The sequence below is a fragment of the Dermacentor andersoni genome, chromosome 1 (genome assembly GCF_023375885.2).
Source record: "Dermacentor andersoni chromosome 1, qqDerAnde1_hic_scaffold, whole genome shotgun sequence".
Lineage (NCBI taxonomy): Eukaryota > Metazoa > Arthropoda > Arachnida > Ixodida > Ixodidae > Dermacentor > Dermacentor andersoni.
Genome location: NC_092814.1, coordinates 393,421,703 through 393,437,633, shown reverse-complemented (window position 1 = coordinate 393,437,633; position 15,931 = coordinate 393,421,703). Strand labels below are relative to the sequence as shown.

The following is a 15,931-nucleotide window of genomic DNA, read 5'->3' as shown; positions in this document are numbered from 1 at the left end:
GGGCTCTTTTGGCGCGGCTTGTGACGTCATAGACCGCGTGACAAGCCATGTAAAAATCGAATCATGGAGCGGCAATTGTTAATGCTCGTACTGTTACCGCTCCTTCGTGAGATGCCACTCTGGAATACCGCGGAGTGAAGAAAAAGCAATAAAGGAGGTAGCCAGCCTAAAGGAAACGTGTCGACGGGAAATAAAGAAAACATTGAGCTCTATATCTCCCGCAACTTTACATCATTGTGAAAATTTTTTTCTGTAACATATTTAATGAGAAACCATCGTCCGCAAATCCATGGTTCTTAAAGACGAACCCTTGAAGTTAACATCACTCGTTTTTTTTCATATAACGTCATTTAGAACGCTCGTGTACGATATTGGGCAGCTGGTATAAGGTGGCCTCTATACAGCCACTTGAATTTATACTTACGGCTCTTGAGCTGGCGGGCCTGCAGGGTATGTGGGGAAAGGCCTTCTTGTCCTGGAAAAAATATTGCACAAACTAATATTGCACTTGCTAAGCTGTTGTACGGACGCGGACAGATTGCATAATACGGCACTGCGAGTTGGTGAAGCTTCACCAGCAGTCTTTTGTACCACTGTTCACTACCGGCATTGTAAATTTTTATTGTTGTGCTGCTTCGGGCCATCGCCGCAATTTTTTTTTTTTTTTTGCTACTAAAGCTAATCAGAGGTGCTGAAGTGCTTTAGTTGAATTAAATAAGCTTTGTGCTTCTGGTAATAGTAGGAACATCTACCGCAGTGGCGTCGAGCACAAATCAATACATGGACCTAATGATAACGAGGACAAGCGGAAAGAGATACGCTTCACGGATATGATTACGCGTTCTTGGTCGTGGCAAGCGAGTGTCCCAGTTGCGTTAGCTGGGAAATGGCAAGCAGTCATCCGCAATTTGAAGGACTCGTTAATACAACACCGTTGTGATAAAAGAGCATGTCTCTGAGTGCAGCTAAGTTTTCGACCAGACGGGGCAAAGTGGTAGTTCGCGTAATGCATTGAATTCGCCAAAGCACGCCATCGCATTGGAAATGGTTGCGAAAGGTTCACCGTCGCAGCGAATACCGCAACCAGGCAAAAAATTTGATGTTAAACGAGCAATGTTTGCGCGCCACGGAGTTTAACTGGCGTTAATTAAAGAATGCATGAGTAGCATGGATTTGGCCGAATTAATATATCGCTCGCGGGATAGGGAGCAGTGGCGTGGAGACTCTTTGCCATTTCCTCCGCCAATGCCTTATTGCGCATGTTAAAGGTCTAGTCGCTTACGAACAGCTCGCAAGATCACTCACAAAGGTAAGGAATAAAAACGCACCTCGCCCCCCCCCCCCCCGCCTGCCCCGTCACGCTCTTCTCCGTACATTGCGAAGTTGGCTTTACTGCGGTGATTACGCTTTTCGTGAATTGAACAAGGTGTTCATTAGTAATGCGTTAATGTGAAAGTGCACTGCAAGAGTGACTGTTGGACAACTATAGTGCAGGGAGGAGGATGGAACACACAGGGGTGGGCCGCCAGGTGGCAGTGGTGCGCAGTGAGGTTACAGAGCATGAGTGGTCGTGCAATTCGGGAAGCATTTAACTAATTAAGTGTCTGATTTTCCTCAACAGCAATCGAAGGCACACGGAGGAATGTAATTCAACTACTCCGTAAAATATTTGCATGTCTAGTCGAGCCTCGCAAATGGTGCCGGAATGTTTAAGGTGTGCATTGCCCTGCCTTTTCTAACGCTAGAAAATGGTCAGCACCAAGAAAGAACTCGTGACGGGAAGACTACCGTATATTGGAATGAGTTGTCAGTAAGCTGTCTTTGTGCATGTTACGGTGACACGTGTCTAACTTTTTAAAGGTTTCGATTTCGATTTCGTCGAATGTCTAGAGTGTGTTGTGCTTGTGCCTTAAAAGTCAGCACCTGTGAGTTATATTTCGAGAGCCATCCCTGTGGCCGAGTTCCCAATCGCTCTAATGAAAAAAAAAAATGGGCAGAGGCCCTTAAGACTGCTTACGTGTAAGAATGCGAAAGCATTATACCATTTGTAGACCTCGGAACATCACGAACGCGCTCATTTTATACACTCATGACGTGGCGCCACTTCACTGGCTGCGCCGTCACGTGCCCAGTGGTGAACGCACTAGGCGACACCTTTCGACAGCGAGAACCGTGATGGCGTCGTGCTTGTCTCGCACCCCGTAGGCGCCCAGGCTCCATTGCCACCCAGACCGAAACGAACGAAACTTTCCTTTCGAAGTCATTAATTTATTTCCTCTATAGGAAACACCCTGAGGAATGTGACGTCAATGCGAGACTTCTTTTACGTGTTATTAGTCTTTGCGCCATTCGCCCGTTTTGGTACCATCTTTCGGTCACGCTTGATACGATGAATTTCCGCGTAATAGGTAATATAATGCTTTCAGATTAAAAACAAGTTGGATATAGCGCATCAGTTGGACTTGGTCAGGTTATCGTAACTTGAGCTTTTCATCTGGATTCAAGAAGTTGGGCATCGTTGACGTAAAATGTCTTAGTAAGCAGAAGCAAGCAAAGAAAAATGCGTTTAAGCTGCCCGGTTATTGCTCGTGTGAACGGATTTTGTCTACAAACTTCCTTATTCACACTGTGCTGAACAAAAATTGACATTCGCTTCCGTGCCATTAGACTGAGAATGTTGGTGCCCCTTCTACACTGCCAGTTAATGTCATAGAATCAGTGCTAATAAGGCATCACACACTTACGGAGGTCTGGTTGCAAAGGGAGGAGAGGGTGAAGGGCCTCTGGGTCTAGACGGGTTGGGAAAAAGAGAGAGAGAAATCAAGAACGCTTTGTTCCTCGCACAATAACAGCTGATCCACATGAAATCTGTTGTACAGGCCGCCATGACTGGTACATTGAAGGTGTTCACAGGGGAACCGCACAGATCGTGAGAAGCACATCAGAAACTGGAGTGATCAATCGTGGATTGAGCTACCTGATTTATTGCAAGCAAGCATGGAATACGTTCGCCACTGTGTTTGGAACGTCCTAGCGCGGTTACTAAGTGCGTTTCGGGCTGAAATTGAACGATTGTCAGAGCTGGAAGGTTCGAATTAAAAAGACACTTAATGCAAGGAACGAACAGGTGGTTTGGTTAGGATAGCCTTCAAGATGGGCAGAACTTTAAAGCGCCGCCATAAATGTTTGATAATTTAAATCGCCGGCGATGACCAGTATTGTACCACGCCTGCTCTCTCGGACGTTTCTCTTTAAGGCGCCTTGCTCCATACTTTAAGTCGCTCTCGTAAAGAAAGGTTTGAGACTGAGGGGAAAAGACACCAAAGAGATATTTTTCGCAGGAAACTTGAATATATTAGGCAAAACATCAATTTCAGTCACGTCCACGTGCACCGCAGGTGTTTCGAGACTGACTAGCGGTAAAAGGCGCACGATGTGCTGGCACCACAGTCACGTGGGGGCTGCACAAGTGCTATCTTGAGTTTGAGACATCCTCGCACTCGTAAACGCCACATTATCAGTAGAAGTGGAAATTTTGACTATTTCAGCTTGGCACTTCGTTCTGGTGTCTCTCTACCGGCCAGCCATTTAACGCGTCTCTGAATTTCTTCACTTCGTAACTCCTACCAGGACATTCCTCACAGTGATGAACAGTCGCATGCATGGTGTTTGGGAACACAGAAATTTGGTAGCAATTTGCATCAGGAGCATGATATGACTCGAGAAGGACACACCGACTCTGAGTAGTTCATATGGACAGTCCCCGCGAATTATACTTGGTAACGTGAATTATTCCTCATTATCGCTTACCCTCCATGCTATCTGAGCGTAATCCTATGGAGGCGGAACGCGAACAAACCGATATTTTCTAGGTCGTTACAAACATCTACGCTACGACGTTTCTTACAGCTCAGCTAATGAGTCGGCAACTAAAGCAGTTGTTTTCAACATTTGAGGCACATTAAAAGCTTTGTATAAATCTGTGCGCCGTTTAAATAGGCTGAATTAAATGAATCTTTTTCGCCGGGCCATTCTCTTGTCTAATGCATGCTCCTGACAGATATTTTGCATTGCACGGCTCGAAACATACGGCAGCGTTTTCCGAGGTTTTGCCGTGGGCCGATAGCCGCGTCTTGATGTAGGTCGTGGTACGCTGTAGAGAGAAAGCGAAAAAAAAAAAGCATTTGCTCCAGAACATGATCATGTTAGCGACATGCACCTTGGCAATATTACACACATGCGTTCCCTTCGCATGAATATGGTCGCCATTTATCCTCTCCCATGCACACGATTCTCGCTCATCGGCGCCGTTGAAGTTATGAAATAATTACCAGAAGCTGGGGCATCATAGTCATGGAGTCAAAGTTTTATCTGTTGCGTTTATGGCAAGCAGGCAAGAACAAGGCGCCAGATAATCACGACAACAAACGGTGCCAGTGGCCAGACACAAACTGGGTCGCAACAACGAGGGTGGCGGCGTACCCAACTAAATGACCGTTTTTGTCCCACGTTCTGAAAGGGAACAGCATTCTGCATTTATAGCAACACCCCCACAGCTGACGACATTATTGAGCATCGGTCGCCCCTGCGTAATGTTGGCCAACTTTGTACCTAATGGTTTTCATTGTTTTTGCCCCTACAAGTGCTTTTAGTGGCACTGACAATCCAATACGCAAACATTTTGGACGTTTTATTCATTATTTAAAATTGTTCCTGGGCATCGGGCAGCCGTGTTACCGGATTTTGTTCTCCATAACATTATTCTCCTTTCATTAAGGAGCTTCGACGGGAGCTAGCTGCTAAGGCATGACGCAAGTTGCGCTGCTTGGAGCAAGAAGAAGGGACGCTAATGGACCTTGCTCCGTCTGCTGATCACGTGAGCGTGTGTGACACCTACAGTCATGCTTTCATTACTGGTCCTCCTGTGCACTGGCCTAGTTTCATTATAAGAAAGTATATATATACATATTCTGCGTGTTTTTATTGTGCTATCTGCCAATGAGTCTAAAGTATACTAGTTGTTTTTGTGTACATTACAAATGCATACATACACTTTATACTGGGCTGTGATATTCGTGTACGCCCTGTCTGCATTCTGCGAAAGTTGGCCTTCATTTGTTAGTTTTGGCTGCTTGTACTTTGTGTATATACTTGAAGTCAAGAGCTGCTGATGACTGTGTGGGCCCCCAGGGATTGTCAAGATTGATTCGACAACTCTTCACTCAGGAAACTCAACGTGGAGTTGGAAAAAAATATTCTGATCACGATAACCACTCGTATTGTGATAGTTCAGGTTAGCGGGAAGAATGTAGCGAGGAGAATTGCCTCGGATATCTCGGTGATTGATGAAGACTGCGCCGGACATGATCATGAACTATAACGAATGAACCTATTGCCACTGTGCATATTACCTGCCCACTTCTTTAAAGCTATTTCGCAGTGTGATCTCTTTCCAGTGAAAACTTGGAATAACTGTACTTGGTAAGTGACCTGGCATCAAAAAGAAGTATTACGATGAATGCTTACTATCAGGAATTTCTTACGACATTGTTTTAACGCAAAGGTGAAATACATTGGGCCTGCGACCAATGAAGCTTTCTCTAAAAGAAAGAAATATACGAGCACCTTATTGGTTGCTGGTGGTCATCATCATCATCAGCCCGGTTACGCTCACTGCAGGGCTACTACCCCGGTCATGTACTAATTGTGGCCATCTTGTCCCTGCAAACTTCTTAATCTCATCCGCCCACCTAACTTTCTCCCGCCCTCTGCTACGCTTCCCCTCCCTTGGAATCCATTCCGTAACCCTTAATGACCATCGGCTATTTTCCCTCCTCATTACATGTCCGGCCCATGCCCATTTCTTTTTCTTGATTTCAAGTAAGATATCAGTAACTCGCGCTTGTTCCCTCACCCAATCTGCTCTTTTCTTATCCCTTACCGTTACACCTATCATTCTTCTTTCCATAGCTCGTTGCGTCGTCCTCAATTTAAGTAAAACCCTTTTCGTAAGCCTCCAGGTTTCTGCCCCGTACGTGAGTACTGGTAAGACACAGCTGTTATACACTTTCTTCTTGAGGGATAATGGCAACCTACTGTTCATGATATGAGAATGCCTGCCAAACGCACCCCAGCCCATTCTTATTCTTCTGATTCTTTCAGTCTGATGAGCTGGGTCCGCGGTCACTACCTGCCCTAAGTAGATGGATTCCCTTACCACTTCCAGTGCCTCGCTACCTATTGTAAATTGCTGTTCTCTTCCGAGACTGTTAAACAGTACTTTAGTTTTCTGCAGATTAATTTTTAGACCCACCCTTCTGCTTTGCCTCTCCAGGTCAGTGAGCATGCATTGCAGTTGGTCGCCTGAGTTACTAAGCAAGGCAATATCATCAGCGAATCGCAAGGTACTAAGGTATTCTCCATTAACTCTTATCCCCAAATCTTCCCAATCCAGGTCTCTGAATACCTCCTGTAAACACGCTGTGAGTAGCATTGGAGAGATCCTATCTCCCTGCCTGACGCCTTTCTTTATTGGGATTTTGTTGCTTTCTTTATGGAGGGCTACGGTGGCTGTGGAGCCTCTATAGATATCTTTCAATATTCTTAGATACGGCTCGTCTACACCCTGATTCCGCAATGCTCCATGACTGCTGCGGTTTCGACTAAATCAAACGCTTTCTACTAATCAATGAAAGCTATATATAAGGGTTGGTTATATTCCGCACATTTCTCTATCACCTGATTGATAGTGTGAATATGGTCTATTGTCGAGTTGCCTTTGCGGAATCCTGCCTGGTCCTTTGGTTGACGGAAGTCTAAGGTGTTCTTGATTCTATTTGCAATTACCTTAGTAAATAGTTTGTAGGCAACGGACAGTAAGCTGATCGGTCTATAATTTTTCAAGTCTTTGGCGTCTCCTTTGTTATGGATTAAGATTATGTTAGCGTTTTTCCGTGATTCCGGTAGGCTCGAAGTCATGAGGCATTGCGTATACAGGGTGGCCAGTTTTTCTAGAAGAATCTGCCCACCATCCTTCAACAAATCTGCTGTTACCTGATCCTCCCGAGCAGCCTTCCGCCTTTGCATAGCTCCCAACGCTTTCTTTACTTCTTCCGGCGTTACCTGTGGGATTTCGAATTCCTCTAGGCTATTCTCTCTTCCATTATCGTCGTGGGTGCCACTGGTACTGTATAAATCTTGAACGATCTCATCCTAATCTAATCATACTAATCTACTAATCATACTAATCTGGTAAAGCCACTTGAACGATCTCATCCATATTAGTAATGATATTGCCGGGTTTGTCTCTTAACGCATACATCTTGCCTATTCCTAGTTTCTTCTTGATTGCTTTTAGGCTTCCCCCGTTCGTGAGAGCATGTTCAATTCTATCCATATTATAGTTCCTTATGTCAGCTGTCTTACGCTTTTTCATTAACTTCGAAAGTTCTGCCAGTTCTATTCTAGCTGTAGGGTTAGAGGCTTTCATACATTGGCGTTTCTTGATGAGATCTTTCGTCTCCTGCCATAGCTTACTGGTATCCTGTCTAACGGAGTTACCACCGACTTCTATTGCACACTCCTGCTAGTGGTATTAAAGCTTAATGTTAAAGAGCTGAGCTGCAGGATGATAGCGTTAATCCCAGGAGAAGTCCTTTCACGTCCTCGTGTGTTTGTCACGTGTGCAGTCCTTCTTTTTTGACATGGTTGCGCGTCCCTCGCCCCAAATCCAACGTTGCGGTGCGCTGACCAGCAAGGTGATAAGGTCTCCAGGCATCAGTGGTGCCATGAAGCTCCTGGCTACATTATACAAGAAGGACAATGTGCTTTCAACTAATGTTTGCTACTTCACTGGTACAGTAGCGTGCGTAGTACTAGCAACAGACTTTCTCCCGATTCCGTAATGCGCATATATTTCTACTGGAAGTGGCTTCCATTGCTGACATCACGCGTCTTTGTAGGTATCAGATATTACGTTCACTTGCGCTTACGCTGTAGCAAGGCATTCATAGCGATGCTTCGTAAGATACTCTCTGCTTCGCGTCTTGTAGCAGCAAACGCGGACAACTGCCCATGCCTGCGCCAGCATGGCGTGCGTAGTCAGGTGCGCGTTCGTAGTGATGGCAAGAGCTGTGCATGTCGCCGAGCCTCATTGGACTCTCACCCTCGCAGAATCGTTTACGGAACGAAGAAACGGCTCTTCATCCAATGCTTTTTGTGAACAGAAAGAAGCCTACATTCGAGTGTACGTTTCATGTGCATAGACAGCAACCCGATTGCTATACGCACATAAGTACACACATTGTAACACACAGTTGAGTAAAGGTAGTTTAATTAATTTACGTTGAGCGAACTTGTGCCCTCCAAACAGCTAAGTGAGACTCTCGCGCCAACGTCCTGTTCTTATTGCCTCAAAACTTGGCTCGTATACCCACGAGGGGGATTGGCCACACTGGACAGATTGAAACCCAAAATGGGTAAAGGCGAACATTCAGAACGAAGCACTTGGCAGCTGACAACACAGATAATCAGAGGACCCATACATAAACTAAAAAAATTAAAGGTAAACTAAACAATTATGAAGAATAAAAATAAACTAAGCAATTATAAAAAATAAAAATATGTCCCACGGTCGGCACCCTAGCAGCGTAACCTTCCGGATGCTTCAATGAACTTGTGCAGAGCAGTAATCATCGAACCATGACTTGTGCCTAATTGACCCGTACCAAAAGACAAAATATACAGGGTGTGCCAACTGAGATCAGCCAAGGGCTTAAAAATAAAATATGGAACATACGAGGATGCGATCACTAGTATTCTGCCACCATTAACATACTGGACGATTTTTGAAGAAAATAAGGTAACTATCGATAATGAGATGAGAATAATTAACAAACTTTTCAGTTAGCGAATTGCGGGCGTGAAATTGTATAGAAAACTAATAATTGCGTTTTAATACGCACGATTCAGTTGTTGCGAGCGTGCCATGCCTCGCGTAAATATTCTTTTCCGACGCTCGTAACGCGCAGATGCGCCCTCCTCCTGCTGCCCGCGGGCACTGCGCGAAGTCCTGAATAGCGCCGCTGGCACGAGCCATGGCTGAAGACAACCGAACGGGAGTTTTAAAAGGCAGTTATTACTTTTCTATCAAACTATGGGCCCTTTATTCAGTAGAGAAAAAGCTGGTTAATTATTGTCATTTATTTATTGCTATAGGTCAATTGTTAAAAATATAATCCTCCTGGTGTGGTACATCACTGCTGGCAGAAAGAACACCACTGATTGCGTCCTCGTATATTCAGGAGCTCGGCCAACGTTAGCTGGGATATACGCACACAATGAACAAGATGTTGCGCATTGCGGCGCGCGAGAGAGACATTAATCGAGCCCACATGTCTACTTACGGTGCCGGCGTTGCCGCAGGGGGCTGGTACGGCTCGTAGGAAGGAGGGGGGGCGGCAGGAGGGAAAGAGGGGGGCTGGTAAGCAGGGGGACCCGCTGCTGCTGGGGGCGGAGTGTAAGCAGGACCTGGCCGCCTGGTTGCTGGCCTCGGCGGTGCCCTGAAACGGTGTACGGGGACACTGTTGCGCTCTCTGCGTGTCCCGCCCAGGCACTGCTTCTAACGCGAGCGCCTGTGTGCGCGGAAACGTCGAGCACGCAATACTTGAGAGCAAAGCGTTTAATTGGTTTTCACAAGTTAAAGCAGCGGTACTGAAGCTGGGCCAATCGCAGTTGCGATAAATTTAGGCTGACATTCCAGGTGAAACAGCATGCGTCACGTAGGGAAGTCCCTTGCTACAACTGACACCCAGACTGATAACGCCGGACGCGCGGAGGCTGTTCTGTTTTTCGGGAGTAGATAAAACCTGTCTTCGTTGCTTCAGCCCTGAAAGTGCGCTCCACGTTGGTTCCAGGACGGTTGTAGACCGCTCGAGGCGTTTTTCACGTTCGCATCGATATGCGAATCGTTGTGCCAATGGCACATATAAATCTCATTTAGTCAGCGCTTTGGAAATCACGCAAATTTGTACTCGGATTACGAGAGGGAAATAAGATGCTGCCGTACCATGGTGGAACATTCAAACGACTTCACTTGTGAAGCACTCTGGAGCGTATTCTATTAATATTTGATTGTTTTTTAGCGTCCCCCACTATCGTCACGATGTTTCTTTAGAGCTGTTGAGTCATTTACGTTCTCAACGTGTTAAGTTTATTACGTAAATTGCAGGGCATGCATGTATCAGCCACGACACTTCCGCGTACTCATGTATGTGGTACGTAACAGTGACCACGCGAAATCATTCTCGTTTAGAGTACAAACAATTGCTTTTCTCTGTAGAGCTTCAAAGACTACCCAAGTGGCGAGAGTGGATGATAAGTGAGGCTAATTAATGACATACAATGGATGTAATGAGCTTCCTCAACGTTAATTGAAGAACCTGCAAGGATGTTCTAAGCCAGCATGGCCAAGAGTAAGCGATTGTTGTACCACCTGTAAGGTCGCGTGCCTCTTCCGCATACTTTCACAGCGTCGCGAGTGGCGCACGGTTCACTCCCCCCCTGCGCGCGGCAACCGCTCGGATTCTCTTTCCGAGTGCCAAGAAAAGCCCGCGTGGTGCGACGACCCGCCATGCGCGGCGTCGGGCTGCAGCGCGGGTGCGGTCTTGTAAACGCCAAGTTCGGATTCCGTGGACGGCCACACGTCACGGCCACGAGCAAACTTCAAGTGAGACTGGTGCACGTGGTGTTGCGGAGCGGTCTCCCGAACGTTTTGCTGGCTAGGGATGCCGCGGAGAGGTTTGAAACGGCTTGTCGATAAAGTGTGCGTGCCTAGCGTTCCTTTGTTACACCGTGGCTAATTACGTGGAAAAAGAAAACAAACTTGTAGAAAGAAAGCAAACAGTATTGTTTTGCAACAACTTTACTTATAAGACTCGGCCCTTCCCCAATCGAAATTTTGACTCTCATTCGCAATCGCATCCGTGGGACGCGTCAACGGCCCTGCCGCCCTTCTTTTTCGTCTATTCTCAGCTATAAAGATCCGGATGATATCCTGTTCCTCCGTGTGGGCTGTAATCAGGATCACCCATAGATCTGTAAGGCTGCGTGCTATGTGTGCTTAAAGGAGTCTGGTCTGTAATAAGATTAGCCGATCAACCAGTGAGGCACTGTACGGTTGTATGGGTTGTAAGAGTCATTCAGATAGTCGAAGGGTGAGATACCACTTACTCTATTGTTTAAGTGGTAATTCATTTGCATAGCCTGTCATGTAGTTACATGCAAACGTTTGGCTATAAATATTGTTTGTTTATCTGGTCCACATCCCTTCCTGTCTGCGTTGGATCATCGCTGCCCATTATCGTACGAGAGAGTGCGTTCAAACGAAGAATCTACAAACAAGAAATAATTCCCAGTTTCGCATGAAAGGCGAAGCATCGATTGTGATAGCAAATTATTGGACAGCTATACGAAGCAAGGTCAGTAGTTCTGCCAGCCGTATAAATATGTAAAAAATCGCTAAGTAATTGCATTAACAAGCATGGTGTCGCGCACGCACAGGCAAACATAAACACATCTCATTCGATGACTGCGGGCGCTCGCTGTGAAAACGCTGGCGTGAGGAAGAGCGGCAGCAGCAGCAAGCGAATTGGCCTTCGGACTGCCTCTCACTTCAACGCAAACTTAACGGCGACAAGACACAGGAAGCCATCAGCCGTCGGCGCACCTATATTCCACACTAATGCCATATTATTGTCGAAGAGCGGGCCCGCGCGGCCGCACTCAGCCGCGCCATAAGCAGCCGCCGCTGGAGAAGTACTACCCCCCTCCCAGCTTTCCTCCCTTGCGCGTGCAACATGAAGCTAACATCCTCGGCTCAACCTGGCATCACTCGCACCCACTGCATGCGGCACGCATCCACCATGTTACGCACTTTATGCAGGACATCACGGCAACGCTGACGGCTAAAATGTGCCTGTACAATAAAAGCACCGACGTTACTTCACCCACTGCAGGGGTTTCTTTTCCCGGCTCGATGGGCGCCGAAGCTCGAGCAGACGACAGCCTTCTCGTGACTGCGCTCACGCCATCATGCTTGCTGCCATAGCAGCAGCACGTGCCTTCCCGTATCTTGGTATCAATCGCAGATTGCACTCCCAGCACTGACTTCCGAGCAATCAACGACATCAAGAGCGATAAAAACAAAATCTAGAACCGCGGCTGCACTCAAAGACAAAGTTATGTGATCTATTTACCCCTTTTTTTAGTATCAGGGATATTCCGCACCTGGCGCTGTGAAAGGCGGCTAAAATTACCTCGTTGTTGAATAATTTGCGAAGCATCTACAGAGCACCGTTTACGTCAAGTGCGAGGGTACGTTCTGAAATGTTTTTTCGTTAAGCAAGCAAGAGTTTCAACCCTCTTCATAAGGGAATCGTTTCTTTTCAGTGCTTCAGTACAAGAACCATGAACAAACAACAACGATCAACCTTTAATACCTCAAAGCGCCTCGTTTTTCGCACTGTTGGGGTTTTAATTAGGCTCATTGAGGGAAGGAGATGCAGTAAATTTTTTTATTCTATATTCAGCAGCATAAGAATAGCCGCACGACTACAGTCTAAAAAGTAAATTTTTCGACCAGTCTTACTGCGTCCACAAATGCCAGTTTCTATAAGGCATGGGAACGAAGTAATCTGTCTCGCTTGTGGTGCACGCTTTAGTGTTTGGTAGTGTTTTGTGAGTAACGCTTACTTAAGAAAAAAAGAAAAAAAAAACCTTGGCGCCAGTGAAGTTAAAAGCAATACTTTGCACTTGTAGTAACTGCTCGTCGAGCTGGGCATTGGCGTTGCACGCCTCGAGGACATCGTTGCCAGTGAGGGAAGCATTATCTGGCTGCCATTCTCTGTTATTGACAGTTCGCTTCGAGTAGCGCAAGTGTACTGTGTGACGTTTTTCTTTTCCTATTTTTTTTTTTGCTTCCGCAGCATGCCCGTTCACTCCCGTTTCTTCGCTTTATGTGCCATGCCTAGCTCGGAGCATTCATCCGGCGTTTACGTTTTTTATTTGTCGTTCATGTCAAGTGGGGCAACATCATGGAAGCTTAGTAGTTTCAGGTAGCCACCTTTGGGATATGCTCGTCATTTCAATAACGATAGTTAGGGAGTATCGTAATCGTCGATGAAAGCATATCGCTTGCGACCTCCACGTTAACCATGTTGCCACGCAGATAGCAAAGTCGGTTCGAATTGTAGCAAAATTCAAATTTCACTTACCAATAGTTGCTAAAACTGCATATCTATAACGCAACCATTTTTTATGCATTTAGAATAATGCTGTCTAGTCTGGGACCTAACCCCCTTACCGAACGTGAACCAGCTGCTTATATTGCAACAGAAGGCGTCACACGGCGTGCATTGAAAAAAGTGCGCACACAAATACTCTATTTATAAAATACAATCTCCTGTACGTGCATAACTTGCATTTACTAAATATAGCCAGGAAGTATATATGCGATTGAGATGGTCTTCTGCGAATATTTTCACGATTAACACAAGTAACAAGGAATTCGCGCAGTAAAAATATCTGGAAAATGGCCTTTACACACCTTATGTTAACAAATACTTGGTTACACATTTGAAAAACTGTTAAGCGAAATTCACGAATACGGAATCAATTTAACAACTACTGGGAACTGTGCAATTGAATCATTTTTTGTTGAAAGGGATTGACGAATTCATTTTGCGTGAGAGCTGTAGACATTACGGGAAATCCTATTCTAGATTTTTTAATTCTTTCTTAGAATTGTATCAAAGAATGACGTCTTTTCTTGTCGTGAATGCGTGAGTGATTCATCATCATACAGTGTTCTACAAACATTTTACAAAGTGTTTGTACGCTCTCCCTGTATGCCATGTAAAAGGTGCCTTGAAGCTTCTCGCGTGGATAGATGCACTTTATTTTGAGCCCTCGTCTTCGGCACACACACAAAAAGAAACAGGCTTGTGGACGCAACGCAGTTTTGATTGACTGATTGATTGATTACGACATTGTGTGAGATCCGCATAGTGTCTTTTCAATTAGCTTCGTTGAAGCACTATACATCTCCTGGCTGCCGCGGTTCGGGGAGGCTGGTCGTAAGACAGTAGAAGCAGAGGAATTAGCCAAAGCGCCCGGTGTGACACTCACGGAGAAGGCGTGGGAACCTGAGGGATTCCGTACGGTGGTCCGACTCCAATAGGTGTTCCGATGTACACAGCTGGTGGCCCGACGACCACTGGTGGGCCAACCACTACGGGCGGCTGGTACACAGGTGGCTGGTACCCAGGAGGAGGAGGAGGAGGAGGAGGAGGAGGCGGTGCAGGTCCGGCCGTTGGTGGCGTGTATGCCGGAGGGGGCCGTCGCGTCGGAGGCCGGGCGGGTGGCCTGCGATTGAACAGCGTCGCCACAAGCCTTTGCAGGCAACGACTTCACCACTGGTTGCACAATCCAAGGAATATGCTTGTTTCGGGCCACATTGCGAGATTGCAGTTTTCTATATCACAAGCAGTAAAAGAGGCAAGGCGCGTATTCAGGACGGCGAAGAATTTTGAGCACCAGTCAGCCACACGGCGAGATAATCGCCTGGCCAGTCCCACTTACGCGAGAAAAGTTTTGTGAATACTAATCCAGAACAGAATTCACGGCCGCATCTTCTGGCCTGAAAATTCAGCGCCACTATATGCCAATAAAAAAAGAGACTTCGTGTTTGTGACTTCGACAACTATAATATGCCATTGTAGCGTAGGCACTGCAAGCGTTTCTTCGTTCAAGAAATGGCTAACTTTCACAAAACGTAAGCTGGTATATGCTGTGCACACTCACGGAGGCTGCCGAATGGGTCGAGGAGGCTGCGCGAAAGGAAGCATGCTTCGGGAAAGCTGGCAGCAGTTTGCAGGTGGACAAACCGGATCATAGCGCAACCACATAATTACTTGTTTTTATTTATTTACACACCTACATTGCTGTAAGGGGATGTTAGACGGGAAAATGCACAAAAAAAATCATGGCTAGGGGAAAAAAAAAACGCATCAGCAGTGAGCCACAATCTCTTGATTCTCCGCAATTTCCCAACTGTACCAGCCTCAGTGACCATATGTAGTCTTTCTGTCACTCTATCTCATTTCTATTACTCCTCAGTCACAGTGCGGCAAACTGGACACCCGTCTGGTGGACCGCCGCTTGATTTCTCACTCTTTACTGCTGACATAAAACGCGAGCTTTACGGTCACAGTGCGTCCGTAGTGGCCTGAGATGCCGCAGAAAAAACAAACCTGAGATAAGGTTCGAACAAATAACTCACACTAGTCTGGAAAGATCAGTAATGCAGCGTTTTGGGTGTCTTGGTGTGACAGGACGAGGCCCAAGAAATGACGAGGACACAAAAAGACATGGGCACAGGCGCTGCTGCGCCTGTGTGGGTACCACGTCCTCGTCCTTTCGGGCTCTATAAGCCTCATCTGGATAGATGTTGCTGCACCAAAGGCGGTTAACGCCGTGCAGGTGGCAAGGAACTTATACGGTTGGCTCAGGTCACTGATCTCAAAGATAGTTTATGATTTCCGTTACTTTGAGTGTTCATTTGGGTTTCTATAAGAATTTAATTTATTTGGATTAGGATTTAGCACCATTCTATCTTGCGCTGCGAACGAGGTCAAACTTGATCATCTACCCGTCATATCAAAAAGTCTAATTTCCCTCGCAGTTGTTTACTGATGCTCTATAAGTGCCTGTCTGCTTCACATCGTTGTAACTAACAAAAATTGTGCCCTTCGATAGATTTTACTATTCTTACTGGCGCATCAATGCTTGAAAAAGTGAAACAGTTCAGTCTGTAAATAGTAAAATATGGGTTGATATTCGTATTATGGAGAGTTTGGATAATGTAGCAAATTTA

The 15,931-nt window shown here is 46.1% G+C and overlaps 1 long non-coding RNA gene across 1 annotated transcript; it reads right to left on the bottom strand.

Moving 5' to 3' along the window:
- Positions 1-286: 286 nt before the first annotated feature.
- On the bottom strand, positions 287-14,392 carry LOC129381852 (uncharacterized). The gene is made up of 4 exons (XR_011892370.1): positions 14,185-14,392; positions 9,405-9,560; positions 2,745-2,789; positions 287-475 (listed from the first exon to the last, which is right to left on the bottom strand). It is a non-coding gene; the product is annotated as an uncharacterized lncRNA (long non-coding RNA).
- Positions 14,393-15,931: the final 1,539 nt, after the last annotated feature.